The sequence below is a fragment of the Hesperophylax consimilis genome, chromosome 3 (assembly GCF_061612785.1).
Source record: "Hesperophylax consimilis isolate HC1 chromosome 3, BYU_Hcon_1.0, whole genome shotgun sequence".
Classification (NCBI taxonomy): domain Eukaryota; kingdom Metazoa; phylum Arthropoda; class Insecta; order Trichoptera; family Limnephilidae; genus Hesperophylax; species Hesperophylax consimilis.
Genome location: NC_142838.1, coordinates 31,308,079 through 31,318,933, shown reverse-complemented (window position 1 = coordinate 31,318,933; position 10,855 = coordinate 31,308,079). Strand labels below are relative to the sequence as shown.

General features: G+C 31.9%; 1 non-coding gene across 1 annotated transcript; it reads right to left on the bottom strand.

Annotated features, from left to right (window-relative positions):
* Positions 1-238: 238 nt before the first annotated feature.
* On the bottom strand, positions 239-311 carry TRNAN-GUU (transfer RNA asparagine (anticodon GUU)). The gene has a single exon. It is a non-coding gene; the product is annotated as a tRNA-Asn (tRNA).
* Positions 312-10,855: the final 10,544 nt, after the last annotated feature.

Sequence of the window (10,855 nt, the reverse complement as noted above, 5' to 3'; positions counted from 1 at the left end):
GTCTTAAGAAGGTCGGGCTGTAGCTTTCTGTAAGATGTTTAAGGTTTTTGAGAGAAAATTTATGTATTACGGAAGATAATTAGTGCGACAGGCCTAAAGATTTTATTACAGAATAGGTATTTCAATTTAATTTTTATTTATTGAAATTTAATAAGAGTGATCTTGTTCTCTCTTATGTGAATAATAATTATATTATGTTAAATTTTCAAGAAAAAAATAGATATAGGTGCAAAAAAGTCGCCCCCGGGTGGGCTCGAACCACCAACCTTTCGGTTAACAGCCGAACGCGCTGCCAATTGCGCCACGGAGGCTAGTGATAGACTTGCCAAAATAACGAAATTGTTCGATCACTGCCGTCCCCGAGGGGCCGGGCGTGTGATTGATAAAAATAATTATATCACTTTTATTTCATCTTGTAAGAAAAATTGTGTTATAATATTAATATCATACAGATGAAACAGTGCTTAAATCGATCACGTTTTCGACGTTAGTCACGCTTTCGCCGTTATCAGCCGCACGTGAGATGTGAGATAATATTATTTCCCTGGGCTTCCATAATCTGATGTCTCGCGTAAAGGAATTTTTCGAATTTTTTTAATTAAAGAAAAAAAAATCAAGGCAGCTTAATAAATTATGTAAATTTTAGAACAAAAGGACGGATTTCACAGAATTGAACAAATCGTCATATGTTCAAGATCTGTGAAGGTTCTATTCAAGTTCTGTTCTTATATGATTATTGACCAGTTGGTTCATAAAATTGAAATAACAACAGAACTTGAATAGAATCTTCACAGAACTTGAAAATCAGCTTTGAGCTTTGATGAATTGTCAAATTCTGTGAAACAACCCGCACTTAGAAGTTTATCAACAAACTTAAATTCAGTACAAATGAAAGGATTTTACACGGAATGCGGTTTCCAACATGAAATGCGGTTTCCAAAATAGAATTTGGTTTCCAACATAGAATGCAGTTTAAAACATAGAATGCGGTTTTCAACATAGAATGCGGTTTCCAACATTTGTTTATTGTTTCTTTACATTGTATCTTTTTATACGTTAGATTTTTTAACCTCACTAGGACATGCCTGAAAGATAATGCGGTTTACAACATGGAATACGGTTTCTAACATGGAATGCAGTTTCCAACATGGAAAGATGGAAAATTTTATATTAAAGATATGCTCGAAATGGAATTTACACGGAATCTTGATTAAACACGGAAATGAATTTATATGGAATGCGGTTTTCAAACGGAACGATGCACGGATTCATGCAAGGAATAAAGCGTAAATGAATACACTGACTGCACGTATCTACTTATTTGCAATGCGGTTTCGGCTTTCTTCTCTGCGGCCTTTAAAACACTCGACAGCAAATTAATTAGTTAATTCACCAAGTGCAACTATCGAATACAGAACAATATGACGCTATTTAATCAGTGTAATGGGCGCAATCTGTTTCAATTATTGGAGGCAATCCATTGTCTATCTCATCGATTACTATAACATTTGGCACAGGGTGCATAATGTTGCCTAACCTAAACCGATGTACACAGATCTAACCGACCAGATCCAGACAAGTAGATGTAGTCAAATCATTGTAAAAGAATTATTTATTATTGTAATGAAAATATTATAAAATTACGGTGACTGTGAATAATTTGGGAAGAAGAAGTTAGATGCAGACTTGATACACGAAGAAAAAATAGTAGTGCTAATTTATTAAGAATTTCTTAACATTATTGTTAATCCGGTTAAAAACAGTATTGTTCCTGGTAAACTTTTAGTAGGTACATTAATAATAATGTCGGAACAGATGTTCATGCACCTACGTTTGTCTTGATAATATATAATGATGAAATATCTACGAAAACGTTAGGATTTTTATGAACACATGTTTTGACAACGTGACAATACATTTGTATTTTAGTAAAAGATTATCAGGATACCTATAAATTCATTCGTTAAGGGACTGCAATCCCATTTTTAACCATATTGGCAGGGAAATAGCCAGGGTCGACCATAAGGGTAAAATTATTGGTATGAAGCATGGAATTCAATACGAACCTCCGCACAGCATACTCAAAGATGATCCCCAAATAAATTGCTATCATCTCAAAATATTTCAATACTTCTTTAAAAAAAATGTATCTTGAGGCCCAGTAGTCAACCCTTCGTAATACTTTACCACTGAGAGAGACAAGAAGGTAAAGTGATAAATTTTATTTTATTCATACATTTAGCATATTTTTACTGATGTTTATTTGATACCTTTTTATGGTTGGCAATCAAAAACGCATTCAATTGAATCCCATAGCACATTTTCAGCTGCATGCATCCGTCGACTAATCAAAATTCATAACAGATCGCTATAATAACAATTTCATTTTATTTTTATACGATGTAGGTAGTAGGTAGTAAAATAGGTAATGGTTGCCCGCTTAACGAAATTTTAATTTTAAATGGTTGTAGGTTATGTCCTACCCACCATATTGCAAAAAAATACATAATTGCATAATATTTGATTGATTACATGTCAAGTCCTCACATCCATTATCTTGCACCTTAATCAAATCTCAAATGAACAAAAACTGAACAAAATAATAGCAAAATATACAGTGATTGCCCACTTGTTCATATTGACAGCCCATAACAATGACAGCGATAGCCCACATGATTTCTGGATAAAAATCATTAATAAAACAATCTGAAGATAGTATCTACACAATTATTTATTTTATTTAATAAAAAACAATAATAGGTAAACATTACGATAATATAGAATTATTTGTAAAATTAAAACTTCGACGCATTATACGAAAAATTCGATTTCTCTTTTGTGACTGTTGTTACTAGCGATATGGCAGTTTTTGCTTCAAGTCGAACCAAAATCGAAGTCTGTTATTTTAATGAAATATTTAAATACGCCAGTGAACAAACGACAGTCAAAGCAAGAGTGGACAATCACTAGTTGCGGGCAACCATAGTCTAGTTTTCCCTACGTAGGTACTCGATAATATTATCAGAGTGCACATGTTATGGCCGCTTCCAAGTGGATTCGACAGATGGTGCTAGTGAAGCATAAATTCTCGTTGCAAGCGAGCGTGGAAATGGATTCCCGTATAAATATTATAAAAATATATCCTAGTATATTTTCGATTACAGGAGATAGCGCCATCTTTGTGTGAAATATTTAAAATATTACGGCGATAAACCAAAGCAATACACGATCATCCAATATCTTCTGAACGAGGATAATTTTATGAATTCCTGAGTTACACGAATTTGAACAGAATATGTAGAAGAATTGAGGCACCACGGAAAAGATAAGATTTTATATTTTGTAGAACTAACATTATATTGAAGCGTAGTTGTCGGGGCTAGTTTCGCCAAGGAAAATTTATTTATATATGCCCAAATTTAGCTATACTTTAACATTTGTATCAGTACAGTTATTATTATACAATATAATACATAATGCAACTATAATTATTAATACATCATAATAACAACATAACAAAGTATAATCAAGGGTGTAGAAATAGTAAATAAATAATCAGAAGCAAATTAGGAGTCTTAAATGGAAATACCAAACATACTTATTTCGGTTGTCTTTGATAATGTGCGTGATGTGAAGTATTCACCGAATTCAAATTTACTTTGATATTTTCATAATTGGAGCTGATGTGTGTGTGAATTCAGAAAAGCGATAAGCTACCCGTTATCACAAAAGTATTTTATTTGTATGTTAATTCTGTATTTGAAATGTGTATTTCTTCGGTTTAAATTTTTGACAGACAATTTTTAATGTTTCGCTGCGTTCATTCGAAAGGTAAATTTCAGACGTCTGAAATAAAATTGGCAATAATTGTTTTTTAAAGGCAATGTGAAGCTGAGGCAAATATTTTAAAAATACTTTCATGTTCACAGATCTCACTCTGTCAATTTTCACGGGTCTTCGCTTGCTTGAATGATAAAACTAATGTTCCAATAGAAATACAAGCAAAATAATAAATACATTCGTTGATACATTCGAAATTTCGAACAGGCATAACTCAATACCGGCTCATATGAAAACCAAAGCGTGATAATATTATTAACTAGCAGATGAAAACACGCTGATGCCATTTGCCGTTTGAAAACTTCAACGGTTCTTTTTAAAAATAACAGAGGGCGCCACCTCCGTTTACAACAATCCTGAACTGTACAGTCATTAGAATAATAATACTATCAGATTATTTAAAACGATTTTTTTTTAATGTTGAATATTTAATAAGCATGTACACAATATATTCTAACATTACTATTCAACAATTCAATAAAGCCTCCCCATAAAGTTAAGGACGTAATAATTATATTTGCCTCAAACCATTTATATTGAACGTCGACAATGTCGGCAGCCATAGGTACAAGTTATCTTCCAGGAAACTTATAATCTTTGGAAAACTTGATTAGCTTCCATGTAACGTTGCCTTCGGTGGAAACCTTTCAATAAGGCACCAAAGTTTACCTGTAGAGTTAAGTGCGTAATAAATATATTTACTCAAATAATTGAGCACTGATATTTTTATTTTAAATCATTATAAAGTGAACTCTTAAATTAATAAAAACGTTGTTGTTGCTTATAATTTGCAAGATCACTATATAAACTGCTAATATTGTTCACTTAGGTGTCACCTGATTCAATTGTGTATTTATTCGGTGGCGGGCTTGATCGGGAGGGACTGGTTGAGAGAGAGACCTTTTGATTTCTCCAGCTAGATTCTTCACCCATCATCAGGATGGATTCATACGTCCGTCACTCCTGGACACAATGACTTTCAGATTCATACCCATCAATCATACCCTTTTTCTTCCCAGAATTTCCTCTCTTTCCTTTCTTTAAAAATATTTTTCTCACAGCATCCCCATAGATCACGTAGGCCTTGAGGGTTTTTTTTCAGGGCCTCTGCGTAGAGCAAATGTAAAAAAGTATTAATTCTTCTGCTGGTAGAAATAGTTGTTATTCATTGGTTATTGTTTTTGTGTTTAATTCGTAGAACTCCATTTATTTTTTTTTTAATTAAAATCAAATTTAATAATATAATTATTAAGTTCTGCAAGTATTTTTTGGTTTTTGTTATTGTTACAGCTGTTTCGGATTTCAAGGCCATTTTCAAAATGTTGTTAAGCCACGTTTTGACGACATATTAATATGATTCTATTTTACCCCCTCCCAAGTTAAAATGATTTATTACCGGCTAAACCAATTAACTGATAAAAATAATTGTGACAATAGATTTCATATTCTGTGGGGGTATTTTTTAGTCTGTTTTCCCCATATTAATGTTATCTTAATTGTTTAATAATGATGTAGCAGTTATTAATTTATTTAAATGTGTTATATTGTTTAGGTTTTGTGAACATACTTAGAACCGGGGAATAAATAATTTTCCTTACTTTATTAATTAATGTTATATTAGGGTCATTGATTCTTTTATTGATTTCTAATTGTTCAAGTAAATTTAATCTAAGGCCCTTTCTTTCTATGTGCGAGGGTTTAAGTTCATTGTTGTCAAGCGGGACGTGATTATTTACTAAGAGATGTTCTGCAAATTTTGAAAATGTGCTCTTATTATTATAACATCTTATATGTTCTTTGAATCTAGTTGAAAAAAGCCCTTCCCGTCTGTCCGATATAAGTAGCGTTGCAATCGGCGTGGTCACATTTTAATTCATATATGTCACTCTTATTAAGTTTAGGATTTCTACTTTTAGAGTTTTTATGTTATTATTGGTTTTGAAAGCTATATTTAAACCGCATTTTTTTATTTCTTTTGCTATTTTTATGAATATTGGACCGATAAATTCGAGACATGCAATTTTTTCTATATTTTTATTATTTGCCGGATATATTAAATTAATTTTATTTTTATATTTCTTATTTTTTATAATTTTTTCAATGTTATTTATGTTATATCCATTATTAACCGCGATCGTTTGTATCGTTGCCTTTTCTTTCTCATGCGCTTTATTGTCCAAGGGAATGTAAATGAGTCTATGTACCATTGAATGGTAAGCTGATAATTTATGAGACCAAGGATGAGTTGAATTTGAATTTATTGTTAATATTTCAAAATTTCATTTCATTTTCTAAATATTTCAAAAGTATGTTTATTATTATTCTTTCCAATTGTTAGATCTAAAAAAAATATTTTACCTTTGATCTCATGTTATATAATAAAAGTACATAATAAAAGTGTTCCTCTGATTTCACATTTTCACTTGTAAAATCCGGTTGCATGTTTGCGTCTCGTCCAAATCACCACCCTTGTATTGCATGCGCAGAAGTAAGTGTTGTTCAACCTTGCTGAAATATGTCAGCCGACATTGTTCCGCGAAGGTTCACGAAATAAAGCGCATTCTTTTACGACCACCTTAAGGGCGTTTTAGGGTCTCGAGGCATTCGCGCCTGCAACGTCGCCTGAAATATCCCCTCCTGTCTGGTTGTCTGGTGGGGCGGGAATTGCCTGCATTAGAAAGCAGGTGATAAGACATGGGAGCCGGGAAGATGGAGGGAACTAAACTGGATTTAATGTGAACAATGCAAGTGGAGTATGGCGTTAATAAGATATGAGTTGCTTACAGGGAATACAAGTGAATTTCCCTTTTGCCGTACATAAATTAAACACTGTTTTTATTTAAACCATCCACAGGATTGTGGTCTATGAGTTTGACTTCGTTTACGCCGCGGCAAATAAATGTTAATTTTATTAATGTTTATGTACCTACTGCCAGTTTAGGTGCTGTGATGTGTGACAGAATAATGTCGTAACTACAAAATGGTAATAATTGAAAAATTGCGAAAAACCAAGATCCTCAATAGCAAGGAAGTATCCTTGATACTTGAAGCATATCTTTGATTAATTCTATTTATATTGTTATCAAGAATTTAGTTTTTATTCCAACTAGACTTCAAATTATTTATATCTTAGAAATTGCTCAAGAATATCATAAAATAAAAACTACATCTTTAATCATGCAATTTCGGACAGAAACACAAAAAAATCGTAGATCACTTTGGGGTACGTGACATTAATACCGACTATGAATTAATTAAGTTAGTCAAGTAAAAAGCAATAGCAATAGCCTTTTTGGGCGTAAAAGAATGTTATTAAAACGGTAAAGTAGAATTATTCCTGTGCTATTTCTGTATGTTGGGATTTCACATGGGTGTTGTACATTTTGAAGGTTAATTTCACTTAAAGTAGGTATCTTCAAATGCGAAATAAGATAAGGCAGAGCATTGCGATGAAACCTAATAATTACAACACGAATTATTACATAGTATAAGTCCCCCCTTTAACTTTTAAAATAATTGATAAAATCCTTGTCATTAATTCATATTTACGAGGCAATAAGTTATGCCAAAATCTTCCAAACACACCTCCCCCTAATTATACCGTTCCCTCCCGGGGTTAATTAACGGAGCCAGCTCCAAATTAAATTTACTCAAAGGCAAACTACCAAAGTTCAAAGAAACATTTTACATCCCCTACAAGATTTTCCACCTTCCCTTTCTTAATGCCATCTATATTTCATTCTTAATTTTAATGTTTAAAAAATAAAGTATTATTTGTATGGCTTCGTGCTCGCTAGGAAAATGTGTATTTTTAATCGAAGAAAATTTAAAAATCACTTTTACCTCATATAATTAATTGCATGTTTTAGCACCAAAAATGTAGTATGGAATTAATTGCATGTTTTAGCACCAAAAATGTAGTATGGAATACAAGGAGAAAAATTACTTGTATTGAATATTGCTAAATTATCAAGAATTTCTTCAAATTATTCACAATCAAAAGTTATTTTTACTATAATTTATTAATAAGAAAAACAAACTTAATCAAAAAGACTTAATTAAAATCTACATGGCTCTCTGCCAATCACTGTTAGAATACGGTATTATCGGATGGGTCAGTGCAAATAAAAATATACTAAATCCACTAATTAAAACTCAAAAAGCCATAATGAAAATTATACTGAAAGTTCCTGTAAGAACTAGCACTGACGAAATCTTCACCAATCTTAACATCATGTCAATTAAACAACTATATTTTAAAACTATACTCAATTACATTCATAAGTACAAAACCCAAGAAATAACAACAAACACGTACAATAGAAACACTTGATCTCATGGTCAAAAACTTATCCAACAAATAACTACTAATACAACTTTTGGGCAAAAAAGCTTCTTATATCATAGTATTAAACTCTACAATAAAATACCACTCTCACTCAAAAACCTCAACATTATAACATTTAAATCTCAAATAAAAAGCTGGATACTTAATATAGGGAGATCTGAAATAGAAAATATACTGATATCAAACACAGACTAAAACCGAATCTACTATACTGAACTATACAAAAAAACACTATCTTACTTATTTTAAAATTATTTGAAAAAAAAAAATTTACTACATGATATATGTTTATAATTAAATTCATATGTTACTTTGTTGTAATATTAATTTCTTATAATTAAATTATAATATGTAAATGAAATCCTCAGCACGGGAGATCCCAGTGAGAATATCAATATTAAAAATATATATATTAAAATTTTATTAAAATTTAATTTTATATTAAAATAAAAACAAAAAATATTGTTTTATTTCATAAAAAAAAAATAATAAATCATACGTTATGTCAGATGGCTCCACTGTATACAAGGAAGCATCGGTTCGAATCTCGCTAACTTTAACTTTCTTCCACTGTCGGAACGACTTTGGATTGATTATACCGGAGAAACATTCGAGAGTGCATTGCAGGTTGTACATAAGACTGTACAACGGAAAATAGCATCGCTCAATTGGTTCTGCAAAATGATTTTTTAAAACATATAATATTGTTCTAATTAGACGTACTTTACAAGAGAAAGAAATGTTTTATAACATTATATTTATAGTTTTGAATTTCTTTGTGCATTTGACATGTCAATAATTTATAAGCGTTCGAAATATTGTCAAATATGAAAGACGTATTTTAAGGTACCTACATTTAAAAAATTGTTCAAGTCATATCGCCACCTTAATTTTAGCAAATTTACAAGAGAAACAAATAATTGTCATTTTGTAAACTTTTATCAATTTTACATTTTGGATTTACACTCCAAACATAATAAATGCTGGCATTTTTTTTAGTGTTTTTGAAAAATAAAATAAAAGTTATTGTACGATATATTATTATTATTTTATAATGTACAGTAAAATAAGTGTAATTACTGAACCAATAAAAGGTTTTCACTTGTGTATCATAATTTAGTGAATATAAAAGAGAAAATAGATTATTAGCCTATGGGGATGGGTTGGTGGGAGAGAGATAAACAGGATGGATAGTCTGTGTAGAGTAGCGATGTGTAGGTTCAGCCGGATTGAGTCCTTGAGCCCGAGTCCTTTGCGGGAAGCGGGTCCTACTCCCACTCCTTTTCGTAATCAACCACTCCCAGAGAACTCGGTCTGGGACTCGGACCCGAATGCCTCCAATCAACGACTCCCAGAGAACCCGGACCCGAGAATGCCTCTAAGGACTTGGACTCGGACCCGAATGCCGCTAATCAACAACTCCCAGAAAACTCGGACTCGGGGTCTCGAACCCGAATGCCTCCCTCCACCACCGGCCTCGCGAGTCCTGCAGTGAGTGGTAAGTTCTGGTGGTGAAGACATCTTCTGTTTACCTGCTTTACAGTAAGTGGATGTTTTGTTTATTGTTTAATATCTATTACTTATTGGAGTTATTTGGGGTTATGAGTTGCTTTTCTAAACCGATGAGCTAATTAGTTAAATAATAATATCGACTGACATGTACTAATAAATCAATAATGGCAATAAATTATTTGAGTGATGTAAAAAAAAATAAGTTAAGTAATATTTAATTTAATTAGGTGTATAAAAATTAGGCTGTGACTGGGGTTTTCACTTTAAAAAAAATTGATTCTTACCCTAGTATTGTCGATAGTTTTATCAATCAATTCTGTTTCAGCAATCAATTCTGCCATTCGATACAATTAACAGCATTCCTCAAAATATTAGTATTGAAACAATAAGAAATGATTATTGCGGCTTATAGCCAATGAATTCACCTAGATTTTACCATTTTTCCAATATTTTTAGACTCACTAAGTACTCTAGGATGTACCTAGAGGTGCTACTAAGATATTGCAATACTTGCAAAAATTTGACGAAAAGCGCTCCAGTGGATGTTTTTATTTATCTTCTAAAAAACACAAGCCACTAAAAAGCATCTTGCCTATTATTTATAATATCCATAACACTTCATTGTAAATATTGTATTTTTTGTTGTCACTGTTAATAACTACAACGACTACAGAAAACAGATAAAACAAGTTCATTGGATTTTGAAGAAACAACCTTGGAAGGCTCAGCCATCCGAAAGTTATTACCTTAAATCAAGCCCATTGTTCGTCCCTTTTTACATATTTTTAAAAAAATTGTTGGCTAAATCAGATAATTCGGGAGTTGCAGCCAAGCCGATTGTTTGTTATAGCGTTTCCCAAATGGTGGGTCTGGAGTCTGGATAAAATAAAAACTCTAATTAATTTATTATTTTACATTTAACTTCATCTCATAACAAAATATTATTGTCTTCTGTTATGAATTACGACTCTCATTTTGTGATACCTATGACATATTACAGCGCCCATAAGGTGATTTTTTCACAAAACGGCGCTATGCCAAATATCCAACATTATGTGCATCCTGTACTAAATAAATAAATAAAGATAATCTTAGGAATTTGATTCAGGTGGTTGTGAAATGGCCTCTGTCTTCCTTGACTTATACCACAAATCA